The 16,562-nt window shown below is 38.0% G+C and overlaps 1 pseudogene; it reads left to right on the top strand.

The window, feature by feature from the left end:
• Nucleotides 1–312: 312 nt before the first annotated feature.
• On the top strand, nucleotides 313–3,583 carry LOC131644160 (uncharacterized; annotated as a pseudogene).
• Nucleotides 3,584–16,562: the final 12,979 nt, after the last annotated feature.

Here is a 16,562-nt window from a genome sequence, read left to right as displayed (position 1 = left end):
AGGAGAGTGCCCGTTTAACGCGCACGTGAGAGAGAATATCACAAAGTTTACACAAAAATATTCATTTACATTTTGATGTTGTGCGTATTAAAAAAGCGGACAACGTGCCCGTTTGAACGCTAGTATGATATAAGGGCAAGATAAGAAATTTTCTAAAAAAATTGATTTAATAATATGCACGTGTATATATAAAATAAAATAAAAAGAAATAGTGAAGGCTAGAACAATAATTCATAGAAATTAAAATAAAGAGAGGTTGTACTTATTTGACTTAAATACCCTCTCAAAGACTCAAACCCTCACAAGTCACAACCATCTATTCCCTTCTTCTCCCTACCCTTCTTCTTCTATTTCCGATTTTCTCCACTTCCCCGCCAATTTTCCACCAACCTCTTTTCAAATCCATATATTTCCCTTTTCCCGTTCTTCCATCTGCGTTCAACGCTCTAGTATCTTTTTCAACGCTATGTTCATCATGGTTCTATACCCTTTTGGGATATGGTGAACCACCTCAGGTAGTTTTACTGTGATTTTTCTTCATTTGTTGATAACTCAACTGGGTTTTTAGTAAAGTTTTAATTTTTACGCTCAATTCCATTATGGGTATTGGGTGTGTGATTTTATATTGTTGGAGTAGTGATTAATGTCTTCAATGGCTAACCAAGATATAATGCTTGGTCAAAGTCACAAACTCACAATTTGACTCATGGTTTTGACCAGCAGTCAGTGTTTGATCATATGGGACAAACCCATGACCATGAACTAGGCTTGGAACACGCTGACGAATGTGGATTTGTGTTGGAACAAAACCATGATCAAGAAGGTGATGATGATGCTCAGACTTTTGAGGATGACCATAAGGTAACTATAGATAAAAAACCTGAGCATGATGAACTAGATGAGTTGTCCTTTCCTGGACAAAACCATGAGTTGATCTTTCCGGGTGATAATGATCCGACTGTTTTGGTAAGCCAAGGACTTGATGAGAACATTGACATGGCTGTGGTTCAGCATCCAGAAATGAGTATTGATTCTGCCAATGATATGGGTGTTCATCAGTCACAGTATATGGTTTCTTCTGAGCCCTATGTGATTCAGGCTCGTAAATATGATATAAGTCCAACTAATGAATTGTCAGTGGGCCAAGAATTTCCTGATGTAAAGAGTTGCCGGAGGGCGTTGAGGGATACAACGATTGCTCTTCACTTTGAGATGCAGACTATAAAATCTGACAAGACACGCTTTACTGCTAAATGTGCCAGTGAAGGATGTCCTTGGCGCATTCATGCTGCAAAGCTCCCAGGGGTTCCGACTTTTATCATTAGGACAATTCATGAGAGTCACACATGCTGCAAAGGCTCATGGAGAACCCTAATTGCAAGCCGAAGGAGATACTGTAAGAGATTCATAGGGTTCATGGTATCACCTTAACGTACAAGCAAGCATGGAGAGGCAAGGAGCGTATCATGGCTGCAATGTGTGGGTCTTTTGAAGAAGGGTATCGTTTGCTTCCACGATACTATGAACAGGTGAAACGCACAAACCCGGACAGTATTGCATCTGTTTATAGAAATCCATCTGATAATTGCTTTCAACGCCTATTTATTTCTTTCCAAGCATCTATTTATGGATTTTTAATTGCTTGTCGGCCTCTCTTGGGGCTTGATAGGACATATTTGAAGAGTAAGTATCTCGGTACATTACTTCTTGCTACTGGATTTGATGGTGACGGGCCTCTCTTTCCTCTTACATTTGGTGTTGTTGACGAGGAGAATGAAGATAATTGGATGTGGTTTCTCTGAATTTCATAAGTTTATTGAAATTAATACTGAGAACATGCCAAGCCTTTCTATTTTGTCTGATAGACAGTAGGGAATTGTGGATGGTGTTGATGCAAATTTTCCTTCTGCTTTCCATGGATTTTGTATGCGCCATTTGAGTGACAGCTTCTCTAAGGAATTTAATAACACCATGCTGGTCAATTTTCTACGGGAAGCAGCCAATGCTCTTACCGTAATTGAATTTGAAGCTAAGGTTTTGGAAATTGAAGAGATATCATAAGATGTTGCATATTGGATTCGAAGAGTTCCACCTCGTCTGTGGGCTGCTGCTTATTTTGAGGGCCAAAGGTTTTGTCATACAACCGCCAACATTGTTGAAGCTTTAAACAGTTGGATATTAGAAGCATCTGGGATTCCAATAATTCAAATGACGGAATTCATTAGAAGGAAGCTGATGACTTGGTTCAATGAGCGCCGAGAAACCAGTATGCAGTGGACATCCATACACGTACCTTCTGCAGAAAGATGTGTTACAGAGGCTTTAGAACATGGGTGAACTTATCAGGTACTTCGTGCCAACGAAGCTGAGTTCGAAATTATATCTCACGAGGGAACTAATATAGTTGATATAAGGAATCGCTGCTGTTTTTGTCGGGGTTGGCAGCTTTATGGCTTGCCCTGTGCACATGTCGTGGCAACACTTCTCTCATGCAGACAGAATGTGCATATATTCACAGAAACTGTTTCACTGTTGCAACTTATCGCAAGACATACTCACAAACCATACATCTGATTCCTGACAAATCTCTCTATAAGAAGTTGTCTGAGGGAGATGCCAATGCTAGCCAAGCTCTTGAAGTTATAATCAACCCACCAAAATCACTCAGACCACTTGGACAACCAAGAAAAAAGAGAGTTCGTGCAGAAGATCGTGGACGTGTTAAGCGAGTGGTGCATTGTAGTCGCAATCAAACAGGTCACTTTAGAACCACTTGTGCTGCTCTCATTTAAAAAATTGGACCCTCCTCTTTAGTAGTGTTATTGTTCTCTTTTTTTCAGAGGCGTTCTGTCCCGCTTATTCTTTATTTTTTAGTCTTCATAGGCTCATAGATTACAATTGCTAGTAAATGACAATGTTATTTACTTGATGTTAATGTGAATTAAGTTTGTAGCTGATATTCTCCACGTATATAGTAATTGGCCTTGTGCAATAAAGTATATACAAAATTTAGATTCATTGTTTATAGTTTGAATATGAATGGATGCTACACATAATCATTAATGGCCTTGAAATATTTTGATTCAAGTTCCATTAATTATATTCATATAAGTGATGTTTTAATGAGAAACACTAAGATATGCATGTCCAAGTCAATTCATAATGGTAGCATATCATACTTCATTACATGTGCACCATATTCTTGGGCAAATGTAGTCCTTAATGCAGAGATTTGAAAGATTGGGCTGAACATCAAAAGTAGTGAGAAAGAAGGACGAGTAAACTATCAATTTAGTTACAATGGTTCCATAGACTTGCATTTTGCAGAATTAGTAATAACTGTTTGTGAACCACTATTAACTAAATAATTTAAATTTAAATAAAAAAAACTGATGTACTGTGTACAGAACTATAGTTTTATTTATAGATGTGAATGAGATATGCCGTGTGTTAGAATCCAAAATGTGGATAATTGTTGATAACTTTTGTGGTATTTTGATAACTTTTCTCAATTCTTTTCCACTTAATTACGGTTCGTAATCGTGTAAATAAATAAAGCCGAGTTTAGTAGTAAATATATTATTTATAAGCTTTTCTTATGTTTTTTGTAGGTTTTATGCATTTTGGGAAGTATTAGGAGGTAATGAGACATTTAGGAGCAAGTTTGGAGGCCAAAGGAAGAAGTTTTGCTTAGCAAGGGCCGCTCAGCGGCGTGTAAGCGCGCTTTCCAGAAGCGAGAGGAAAATTTTGTTCAGCAAGTTCCGCTAAGCGGCCTCAGCCCGCTTAGCGGCCTCCAGCGTGGAAGCAGATATTTTGTGAGGTCCGCTTAGCGGCCCTTTGGGCGCTAAGCGGAGGTACTTTTTCAAGTGACCACTTTTAGGCACTTAGAGATATTTTGAGGACATTCTTATCTTGTTCTTTTCATTCTTACCAACCATACACTCTAGGGCAAGAGAAGAAGAGAGAAAAACTTATAAATATTCAAGATTTCTCAAGCATTTTTCTTCATCATCTTTGAATTTCTATGCTAGGAGATCTTGTGTTGATGTTTGTTGTTGAAGCTATGGATAGCTAAACTCCCCATGTGTCAAGATTAGAGGTAGTTAGCTTGTAGAGTATGTATTCAGCTTGATCTTTTGTATATGAACCTTGTTGGTGATTAATATATGGTGAATATCTTTGTATTCATGTTTATATGTTGTTTTGATATACTATTGAGAGATATGTTTCAAATATTGACCAAAAGGGTATTCATCTATCAATAATCAAACTCTAGAGATAGATTTGTGAGTTGATAATCACTTGTATCAAACTTTAAAGTTTATTATGTCAATTGTCGGCATGAGAGATCATCTGACGGTTAATATAATAACAATCACGATACTGCTTTAGAGATAAACAGTGTCGAGAGGATACGTGATTGTATTAATCATTGATATGTTCATATACATGATCATCAGAGTATATTCAAAAGCAAGCTAATGAAAACTAATCTTGACACAGTTTTACCAAACCGTTTTTAAACCCTAAGTTATTGTCTTTACTTTCTTTTCATGCTATTTATCTTTCATGACACTAAAAACATCCAGAATCTTAACTCAAAATACACTAAGTTGTAGAACGGCGATAATATCGCATCAATCCCTGAGGAGACGATACTAGAAATACTTATCCTATACTTTCTAACAAAATGGCGCCGTTGCCGGGGATTGGCGTTAAGATATTATAAGCATAGCAATAGTTTTTGTGTGTTTTGAGTATAAATATTATTATTATTGCCTAGTCTTTGCTCACTTTTTGGTTAGTGTTTCAGCTCTGGTTTATGCGTGGGAGTGTACCAGCAGATCAGCTTCTTTTTGATCCAGAAATTGAAAGAACCGCAAGGAGGTTGAACAGTAAAACCAGGAGAAGAAGGAAACTAGCCAAAGAATGAAAATTAGCCCAAGAAGCAACTACTTCATCAGCACCACAAGTTATAGAAGAAGAGATGGCAGGCCATGGAGACCAAGATCCACCACCACCACCACCGCCTAGACCACCATGTGCTAACAGTCCAAGAAGAGCAGCCCAGTTTGCACGAAATGACAACAATGCAAGAAATTCTGAAATGAAGACTGGCATTCTTCAGCTACTTTATGCTAGTCCCTTTGCAGGACTTGATCATGAGGACCCATATACACACTTGACAAAGTTTTATGAAATTGCCAGAGCAGTCGGAGCCCCTGAAAGAGAGGAAGAGCAGGTGTTTAAGAGATTATTCCCTCACTCCTTGATTGGCAAAGCAAAGGATTGGTATCTAGACCAACCCACTCAAACCATGACAAATTGGAATGAGTTAGAAGAAAAGTTTCTCGATAGGTTCTTCCCTCAGTCACGGTTACTTGAAGCAAAAACAGCAATTTCAGTGTTCTCTCAAGGTGTGAATGAAACTCTCAATGAGGCATGGGAAAGGTATAAGTCAATGTTGAGAAAGTGTCCTAGTCATGGATTTGATGAACTTACTCAGATTCACATTTTTCGTAATGGCTTACAACCACAACCTAAGCTTCTATTAGATGCTACTGCTGGAGGTTCTTTGATGGCTAAGACAGCAGAGGAGGCAATAGAGATAATTGAGAAAATGGCCAGAAATGATCATCAGGTGCAACATAACCGAGGAGTTGTTCAAAAGAAACCGGGGCTTATTGAATTAGGAACCAATGATGCTATTCTTGCTCAGAATAAGCTTCTTTCTCAACAAGTGGAGGAGCTTACAAAACAAATGGCAAGGTTACCTCAACAACTCAAAGAGCTACAAGATCCTAACAAGAATAAACAAATTGCTTTGTGTGAGCTTTGTAGTGGAGACCACCCTACCGAATATTGTCCACCGGTGAATGAAGTGAATTACATGGCGAATCAAAATCAAGGAGGCTATCAACAAAGACAAGCTCCTTACCAAAATCAAGGTGGATACCAACAAAGGCCTAATGCACCACAATATGGCCAAGGGTGGAGACAAGATAATTATCAACAAAGACAAAGTCCTTATCAACAACAACCACCTTCTCAAGACAAGCCTTCAAAGTTGGAGGAGACTCTAAATCAATTCATGCAAGCATCAATGGCGAATCAAAAGAGTAATGAAGCGGCAATAAAGAATTTAGAGACTCAAGTCGGCCAACTTGCAAAACAACTAGCCGAGAAGCAAACCGGACCATCATTCACGGCAAACACTCAAACCAATCCTAAGGAGCATTGCAAAGCGGTTGTAACTAGGAGTGGGAGAGTGCTTGAAAGTGAAGTGGAGAAGGAGGTTGATGAGGAGGAAGTTAGGATAGAAAAGGAGAAAGAAGTAGAAAGTGAAGTAGAACCAAAGAAAAATGAGGGAGTTTTAGTTGAAAATGAGAGTGAAGAAAAAAGTGAGGTAGAAAAAGAAAAAAATAGAGAGAAAAAGAGAAAGATTCAAGAGGGAAAGAAGAAAGTTATGAGTCCTCCCGTTCGTAATCTACCTTACCCTCATGCTCCCTCAAAGAAAGATAATGAGAGGCAATATGCTCGCTTTCTGGACATATTTCGGCAATTGCAAATTAATATTCCTTTTGGTGAAGCTTTAGAGCAAATGCCAAAATATGTCAAGTTTATGAAGGACATCCTCACAAAGAAAAGAAGTTACACTGAGCCCGAAACGGTTATCCTAGATGCTAAATGTAGTGCAATCATTCAAAGTACTTTACCAAGAAAGGAAAGAGATCCGGGAAGAGTTACTTTGCCGGTTACTATTGGTGACATTCATATTGGAAGAGGTTTGGTCGACACGGGTTCAAGTATCAATTAGATTCCCTTATCCATGGTCAAGAGGTTAGGCATTGTTGATATGAAAAATACAAGAATGACACTTCAATTAGCCGATAAGTCTACAACTATGCCTTTTGGGATAGCGGAAGACTTGCTTGTGAAAGTTGACAAGTTCTTCTTTCCAGTTGATTTTGTTGTCATTGATATGGAGGAAGATGTGGATACCCCATTGATACTAGGAAGGCCTTTTATGAAGACGGCAAGGATGATGATAGACATTGATGATGGTTTGATGAAATTGAGGTTCCAAGATGAGGAAGTGTGTTTTGATCTCTCGGAAGCAATGAAACATCCAAATGATAATGGTGATTGTTTTAGAATTGATGCTATGGAGGAAGTTATCATGCAAGTTGAAAGTAGAGCTCATGTGTTCAACCCTCTTGAGAAAACATTAACCAAAGCTCTTGATGTTCTCAATGAAGAAGAAGAAAAAGAGATTGAAGAGTGTTTGCGAGATCTTGATGTTTTTGAAGAGATAAGTCCTTTTGAAGCAAAGATGGAGGAGTTGAAAGATGAGCCAAAGGTGGAGGAAACTAAGTTAGAATTGAAGATGTTACCACCCCATTTGAAATATATTTTTCTTGAAGAAGGTGGTAAGAAGCCGGTGAAAATTAGTGGTTCATTGTCTAACAAGGAGGAAGAGAAATTAATTCATGTGTTGAAAGCTAACAAGGAGGCGATAGGATGGGTTCTTTCTGATCTAAAAGGGATTAGTCCGGCCTATTGTATGCATAAAATTATGATGGAGGAGGATTTTAAACCGGTAGCTCAACCTCAACGCCGGTTGAATCCTACAATGAAAGAAGTTGTAAGAAAGGAAGTGGTGAAACTATTGGAAGCCGGAATGATTTATCCTATTTCCGATAGTGCATGGGTGAGTCCAGTCCAAGTGGTACCAAAGAAAGGAGGAATGACCGTGATCACAAATGACAAGAATGAGTTAATTCCGACAAGGACCGTGACGGGATGGAGGATGTGCATTGATTACCGAAAGCTTAACCAAGCTACTAGGAAAGATCACTTCCCTTTACCTTTTATAGACCAAATGTTGGAAAGGTTATCGGGTCAAGAGTTCTATTGTTTATTGGATGGCTATTCCGGGTACAACCAAATTTCGGTCAATCCGGAAGATCAAGAGAAAACGGCGTTCACTTGTCCTTTTGGAATTTTTGCTTATAGGCGAATGCCGTTTGGATTGTGTAATGCATCGGCCACTTTCCAAAGATGTATGCAAGCTATCTTCTCGGACTTCATAGAAAAGACAATGGAAGTTTTCATGGATGACTTCTCCGTTTTTGGAGCTTCATTTGATCTTTGTTTGAAGAATTTGGATGCCGTTTTGAAAAGATGTGTTGAAACCAACTTGGTCCTCAATTGGGAAAAATGCAATTTCATGGTTACCGAAGGCATAGTTCTTGGTCACAAAGTCTCTTCCAAAGGAATTGAAGTCGATCGAGCAAAAGTGGAGGTTATTGAAAAGTTGCCACCGCCAACAAATATCAAAGGAATTCGAAGCTTCTTAGGCCATGCGAGATTCTATAGAAGGTTCATCAAGGACTTCTCAAAGATTGCAAAGCCTTTGAGCAATTTGCTCAACAAAGATAAGTCTTTTGTTTTTGATAATGCATGCCTTTTAGCTTTTAATGAATTGAAACAAAGATTGACTACCGCACCCATAATCATAGCGCCCGATTGGAAACTTGATTTTGAACTAATGTGTGACGCTAGTGATTATGCGGTAGGAGCGGTGTTGGGTCAAAGAAAAGGAAATTTTTTTCATGCTATACATTATGCTAGTAAGGTTCTTAATGAAGCACAAGTTAATTATGCAACAACTGAAAAAGAACTACTAGCTATTGTATATGCATTAGAAAAATTTAGGTCCTACTTAATTGGTTCGAAAGTTGTTGTTTACACTGACCATGCAGCGATAAAGTATTTGCTTACCAAGCCGGATTCAAAGCAAAGGCTCATTAGGTGGATTTTGTTATTACAAGAATTCCACTTAGAGATTAAAGACAAGAAAGGGGCGGAAAACTTGGTAGCGGATCATTTGTCAAGGTTAGTGAATGAGGAGGTAACAAACAAAGAAGAAGAGGTTTTGGAATCATTCCCTGATAAAAAGTTGTTCATGGTAGAAGAAAGACCGTGGTTTGCTGACATGGCTAATCACAAGGCATCGGGATGGATACCGGAAGATTGGAGTAAAAGTGCAAGAAAGAAGTTCCTTCATGATGCCAAATTTTATGTGTGGGATGATCCATACTTGTTCAAAATTGGTGTGGATGGTGTGTTAAGAAGATGTGTGACAAGGGAAGAAGCAATGAGAATCTTGTGGCATTGTCATAACTCACCTTATGGTGGACACTATGGTGGACAAAGAACGGCGGCAAAAGTTCTCCAATCCGGGTTCTATTGGCCAACGTTATTCAAAGATGCCTACTTGCATGCACAAAGTTGTGACAATTGTCAAAGAAGTGGTGGAGTGAGCAAGAGGAATGAGATGCCATTGACAAATATGTTGGAAGTGGAAGTATTTGATTGTTGGGGAATAGACTTTATAGGACCATTTCCTTCATCTTTTGGTTGTGAGTACATTTTGGTTGCGGTTGATTACGTTTCAAAGTGGGTGGAAGACATAACATGTTCGAAGGCGGATGGAAAGACCGTAATCAAGTTCGTGAAGAAAAACATTTTTACAAGGTTTGGGACACCAAGGATTCTCATTAGTGATGGTGGCTCACATTTTTGCAACACACAACTTGAAAAAGTCTTACAACAATATGGTGTGAAGCACAAAGTAACAACGGCCTATCACCCACAAGCTAATGGTCAAGCCGAAGTTTCCAACCGAGAAATTAAAAGAATCTTGGAAAAAACTGTTTCTTCATCAAGAAAGGATTGGTCACACAAGTTGGATGATGCTTTATGGGCTTACCGTACGGCATACAAGGCACCGATTGGTTTTACTCCGTTTCAAATGGTTTACGGGAAGAGTTGTCATTTACCCGTGGAATTGGAGCATAAGGCATTTTGGGCCTTGAAGTTGCTTAATTTTGATCATAAGGCAAGTGGTGAAATGAGAAGATTGCAATTGCTTGAGATGGAAGAATTGCGATTACAAGCCTATGAATCCAACAAGATCTACAAGGAGAAAGTGAAAGGATATCATGATAAAAAGATTGTGGAGAAGGAGTTCAAGGAAGGCCAAATGGTTCTATTGTTTAATTCAAGGTTGAAGTTGTTTCCAGGTAAATTGAAGTCGAAGTGGTCGGGTCCGTTCCGAATCAAGGAAGTAAAAGACTATGGAGCGGTTGTGCTTGAAAATCCAACAACAAATGAAAGTTGGACTGTGAATGGTCAAAGACTCAAGCCGTATCTTGGTGGTGAAGTCGATCGAAGTTCGGAAGCTGTTCCGATTTTTGATCCGTAAAGCCGCCTCGGACCGTCGAGCTAACCGACGTTAAACAAAGCGCTAGTTGGGAGGCACCCCAACATTGTAAGTATTTTATGCTTTGCGTGTGTTGTGACTGTTAGGAAAGTCGGGAAAAATCGGGGCTTGGGGGACTGCTGAGAATTCTGCAGAAAACAGAATTTTACTGATACCGCTAAGCGGCCGTCACGCCGCTAAGCGGCCAAACAAAAATGCAGAAAAAAAATATAGTGGGCCAGATGGTCTGACCCGGCCCAGATCAAAAGAGAAACAAGTTATGAGGGGCTGAGCGGCCAGAAACCCTAGCCACCTCATTTCTCCCAAGTTTTCAAGTTCCCTCTTATCCTAACTCAATCTTTGCATCCATCATTGGAAGGAAGTTCTTTTGTTCAAACCATTTCCATCAATTATCTCTTCCATTTGTGTTTGCAAGGTAAATGTTTTGTTTATTTTCTTTGAAAAAGTTTTTGTAAATTGATAGCAATAGTAGTCAATGTTTAGATATGTTCATAAATATAGATTTTGGGTTTAGATTGTGATTAAGTTGTTGTTTTTATGAACTAATTTCTGGAATGTGTGTTAAGAACCCTAGTTTATGTAAATTAGGTTAGTATAGTGATTAGCATAAGAATTAGTGTTAGTATTCATCACTGGTTGCCATTCTGATGCAGAAGGAGTGAAGAAAGTGTATGAATTAGCAAGTCATAGCAAACTGCGTTTCTGCAGAAATTTTTCTGAGAAATCACAGGTCCGCTAAGCGACCGTCACCCCGCTAAGCGGCTGATGCTGATGACAGAAAAAATTTTCTGTTTCTGGTTTAGTTCAGGCACTCAAAGTTGGGTCCAGCACCATTAGTTAGCTATGTTTAATTGCAATATTATGTGTTTAACAGTGTGGTGTGCATTTTGTTGTGATGTGCAGATGACTTCTCGCCAAAGCCGAAGCAAAAGAGGACGATTTCCAGGCTCTAGTTCTGGACAAGCTCCCGTTCCCGAAGCACCCCAATTTGACAATGCAAGGTTTTTGAGTGCTGAGCATCAAGAGTGGTTTGGACGGTTGTGCGGAAGAAAAATTTTACCGGAGAAAATCTTTGACCTCAAGCCTAATGGGGATTATAGGCAATTTGTGGAAGACATGCACAATCGTAGGTGGGATGTTCTTTTGCAACCGGACACTCGTATCAATGTGGATATTGTGAGGGAATTTTATGCGAATGCAATGCCAACGGAAGATACGAAGTATGTGCGTAAAATAGTTGTGAGGGGGAGAGCCATTTCATTCAACCGGGCTGCCATTAGTTCTTATCTTGGTGATCCAATGGCCCTTCCTGAAAATGGTTGTGAGTATGCAAGGATGCATAGAGCAAGGCAATGGAATATGGAACAAGTTGCAGAGGTCCTTTTCTTTCAGGGTCGTGGTTTTTCTCTTAACCCGACTGGCATACCAGTGAAGATGGACCGAGGGAACATGAATCGGATGGCTCAACTCTACCTGACCTTGCTTCTGAAAAACTTGAAGCCAAAGAGCCACAACAGTGATCTCACATTAGCTAACTCTTGTTTGTTATTTGCTATGATGACAGGTGTTGAAATTGACATTGCTCAGATTATTTCTGAGGAGATGCGAGAGGTGGCTTCTAGTGGGCATGCTTTAGGGAATCGACCTGCTGGTCAACTTCCTTATCCTGCTATGATTATGGGATTGTGCAGGAGGGCTAGGGTGGAGATTCCAAATGAGGTTCAGATGGCTATTACTAGTAAGGTGAATGACATTTATGTTGCTCGGTTTTGTTCTCCTAGGGCAAGGGGTCGTCATCAGCCGCAACCTGAAGCAGTAGCTCCTCCTGCCGGCCCAGCAAGGTATAATCAACAAATGGCGTGCAGGTACAGTTGGGATTATATGGATGCTTTGCGAAGGTCGGAGGCTACCATTCACGACTCTTTGCACCGCTTGTACCTGAAGATGAGCGATCCTTCCAGTGTGACTTCGTTTACTACAAATGAGCAGTATGAGGCCATTTGTAACTATCCGGAGGATAGGCCATTCTTTAGGGATGGAGGAGGAGTGAATGAGGAACGAGCTAATGAAGAGGAAGGTGAAGAAGAAAATCAAGAAGGAGAGGAAGATGGTGATGAGTGATGATACCTTTATGGTGATGTTGTTGTGTTTTATTGTGTTTTGTTTATTAGTACTTTAATTTTATGTTGAATATTTAGGAATGTTTTGTTACCATCCTTAGGGATGTGTGTTTTTGTTGTTGTAATGAAGTGGCAAATGGTGCTACTAAGACATCTTTGAGGCATTTGCCATTGGCAATTTGTCTCTAATATATTATCATATTAGGTGTGTGTTATATGTTGTGTTTTTGTTATAGTGTTAAGTTTGGGTAGTTATATAATATAGTTATAGTAAATATAATAGTAGTGCTAGTAATATTACAATAGTACTAATAATATAATAGTAGTAATTATGTTTTAATATAATATTAGTAATTATAAGAAATTTTTTGTTGTTTGTCCTTGTGATGAATAGAAAAAAACTCAAGCAAGCAAAGTCTCATCAAAGAGTTGTAACATTAAAGTTGGATGGTGATGATAATGCTCTTGATGCGGTGCATGCTAAGGTAACGGTTTTCTTGCTTTGTAGATATTAGTGTGAATATGATTTAGGTGCTTTATACAAAAACTTGTCATCACTTTGCATTTGAAAGATTTTGTTCATATTTGAATCAAGTTAGGACATAACTACATAAGTGAGAGGACTTTCCATTGTGTACTATAAACTTTTGTGTGTGCTAGCAATTGGTGTTAACTGGGACGGTTCATGCTTAATCTGCTTTGTTTAAAGTGTTAGAACTTAGAAGTGATCGAGGCAATTTTTTTGTGTATTACGAGAAAAACCACCTTCCAAAAGGCCACCTGTGAGAGTGTGATCAATTGAAACCAATTTTGAGCCTTAAATTTTGATTTTGCCAAGTGAGTCGAATGAGAACCGACAAGCTAGTAAGTACTCCCTTATTGAGTTTGTTGAAGAGAAGCAAAGAAAGAAAACTTTTGACTCACTTGAAAAATATTTTCTTTGGTAGACACTTAACCCTATTGCACTTAAATCTTAAATGAAGAGCATAATTGTGTTGAATTAATGAATTGTTCAAAGTTGGGGAGAGGAGTTTACTTGAGAAAAAGAAAGAAAGGAAATGGTGGTATAATAGAACAATGCATTCATAAAAAAAAAAGAAAAAAAATGAATTGAAAAAGAAAAGAAAAATTACAATGTTAAGAAAAATCAAAAGATAAAAGAAAGAATGCATTGTAGTGATTAGTGTTGTAAAGTCAAAAGGGAGAAATAAGAATGTTTGTGTAAATAGTGTGATTGAATAAATGCTCTTCATGCAATTGTCCCTTTTTGATTCATTGGCCATGTAGAAATGTCACTTGTTTGGAACCGAGCCAAGTTACAACCGAAAAAGCCCTCGTGATCTTTGTTTCTATCATTTTGTTTACTTAGTTAGATGAATGTATGAATTGTCTTGAATGTGCATAATTGCTAGGGAGAGTGATAAGTCCTTTGTGTTAACATGATTATAGCACTTTGTCCTTCATTATTGAAGTTGATTGTAGGTGATTCAAGTTTGAACATCATTTTGATAAATGCAAGTGTGGTGAAGTGTTTGTGTTTAGAACCTAACTCATATTCATGTTTTGATCTTGTACAAGCAAGGGGTGGTTATGGAGCATGCATGTAAGTCAAGTTTGAACCATTCTCTTTATGTGCTAACCTTGTAAATATTATTTTTGTGCTTGTTGAGTTGTTCTTGTTTGAGGACAAACAAAGGTCAAAGTTGGGGAGAGTTGTTAGAATCCAAAATGTGGATAATTGTTGATAACTTTTGTGGTATTTTGATCACTTTTCTCAATTCTTTTCCACTTAATTACGGTTCGTAATCGTGTAAATAAATAAAGCCGAGTTTAGTAGTAAATATATTATTTATAAGCTTTTATTATGTTTTTTGTAGGTTTTATGCATTTTGGGAAGTATTAGGAGGTAATGAGACATTTAGGAGCAAGTTTGGAGGCCAAAGGAAGAAGTTTTGCTCAGCAAGGGCCGCTCATCGGCGTGTAAGCGCGCTTTCCAGAAGCGAGAGGAAAATTTTGTTCAGCAAGTTCCGCTAAGCGGCCTCCAGCGTGGAAGCAGATATTTTGTGAGGTCCGCTTAGCGGCCCTTTGGGCGCTAAGCGGAGGTACTTTTTCAAGTGACCACTTTTAGGCACTTAGAGATATTTTGGGGACATTCTTATCTTGTTCTTTTCATTCTTACCAACCATACACTCTAGGGCAAGAGAAGAAGAGAGAAAAACTCATAAATATTCAAGATTTCTCAAGCATTTTTCTTCATCATCTTTGAATTTCTATGCTAGGAGATCTTGTGTTGATGTTTGTTGTTGAAGCTATGGATAGCTAAACTCCTCCTGTGTCAAGATTAGAGGTAGTTAGCTTGTAGAGTATGTATTCAGCTTGATCTTTTGTATATGAACCTTGTTGGTGATTAATATATGGTGAATATCTTTGTATTCATGTTTATATGTTGTTTTGATATACTATTGAGAGATATGTTTCAAATCTTGACCAAAAGGGTATTCATCTATCAATAATCAAACTCTAGAGATAGATTTGTGAGTTGATAATCACTTGTATCAAACTTTAAAGTTTATTATGTCAATTGTCGGCATGAGAGATCATCTGACGGTTAATATAATAACAATCACGATACTGCTTTAGAGATAAACAGTGTCGAGAGGATACGTGATTGTATTAATCATTGATATGTTCATATACATGATCATCAGAGTATATTCAAAAGCAAGCTAATGAAAACTAATCTTGACACAGTTTTACCAAACCGTTTTTAAACCCTAAGTTATTGTCTTTACTTTCTTTTCATGCTATTTATCTTTCATGACACTAAAAACATCCAGGATCTTAACTCAAAATACACTAAGCTGTAGAACGGCGATAATATCGCATCAATCCCTGAGGAGACGATACTAGAAATACTTATCCTGTACTTTCTAACACCGTGTGTGAGTACCACTATTAACTAAATAATTTAAATTTAAATAAAAAAACTGATGTACTGTGTACAAACGAACTATAGTTTTATTTATAGATGTGAATGAGATATACCGTGTGTGAGTGTGACATCAGAAAGTGAAACTATGTGGTTGTCACTCCGTCACAAGTTTTTGGAGGCCCTGTGTTGATTAGTCATGGTTCAACCATGACAAAAGAATTAGAGGTCCTATTTAACCACATTTTAATAGTGACAAAGATTTATGAGGCCCTATTTAATTACGGTTTAACCGTGAAAATTTTGAGGCCCTGTGCGGTAGCCTGCCTTACACGCCTTCAAAGACGGCCCCAAGGCTTGCGATGCCTGGGTCATCAACGACTGTTCTTTTTTTTTTTAATTTGAAACGCAGTCCATAAACTCAACCCAACCTATAAATGATTGGTTTGATTCGATTTTAACTGTGAAATTATGAATTCGATGAATCCAACCCATTGAAGTATGAATGAGTTGAGTAACAGATTATGCCAAATTTGTCCAACCCAATCCGTGTACATCTCTAATTCTACTATCTGCTAAGACGATTAGTCTTATAACATGAGTCAGACTCTGATGTCATTTGTTGGACAAGTGACTCTAAACACAACAGGAGGATGAGGTGAATCATAGCGTTTCAAAAATGACGTCAGATAATAAAATCTTTGATTTATATAAAAAAAATTAATTTTATAAATCAAACAGAGATAAAGCAACAAAATAAGTAAAAGAAAGAAAATGAGAGATTGAAAATAATGAAAAGAAATAAATAGTTGGAATATAAAGAGATAAGCGAGGAGAGAAATGTATCATATATTTATAAAGGTTTGCCCTAATCACATGGACTACTCATGTCCCTGCAAAATTCTTCTTGAAAATTTCTGTTATATGAGATGTGATATTTTTAGAGGTTATGCCCATAAACCTTCTTACAATCAAACATGAGATTTTACACTGAAGGTTTTACACTGGGAAAATCTCAGAACTGGAAAAAGCTTTTATACCAAGCAGAACTCAGGAACTGAATAGGATATTTTAACTATCTAATCTCACAAACCAACCCAGAGCTTTTCACATGCCGACCTCTCAAACCAAGTAAATATTTTTAACTAGCTAATCTCAAGAACCAAGCAAAAGCTTTTGACTGAAATTTCAAGAACCAAACAACAACAACTTCTCGTAAAAATCT

The sequence above is a fragment of the Vicia villosa genome, linkage group LG1, assembly GCF_029867415.1.
Source record: "Vicia villosa cultivar HV-30 ecotype Madison, WI linkage group LG1, Vvil1.0, whole genome shotgun sequence".
Lineage (NCBI taxonomy): Eukaryota > Viridiplantae > Streptophyta > Magnoliopsida > Fabales > Fabaceae > Vicia > Vicia villosa.
The sequence above is the reverse complement of the archived record's forward strand: the minus strand, read 5'-3'. Positions and strand labels throughout refer to the sequence as shown.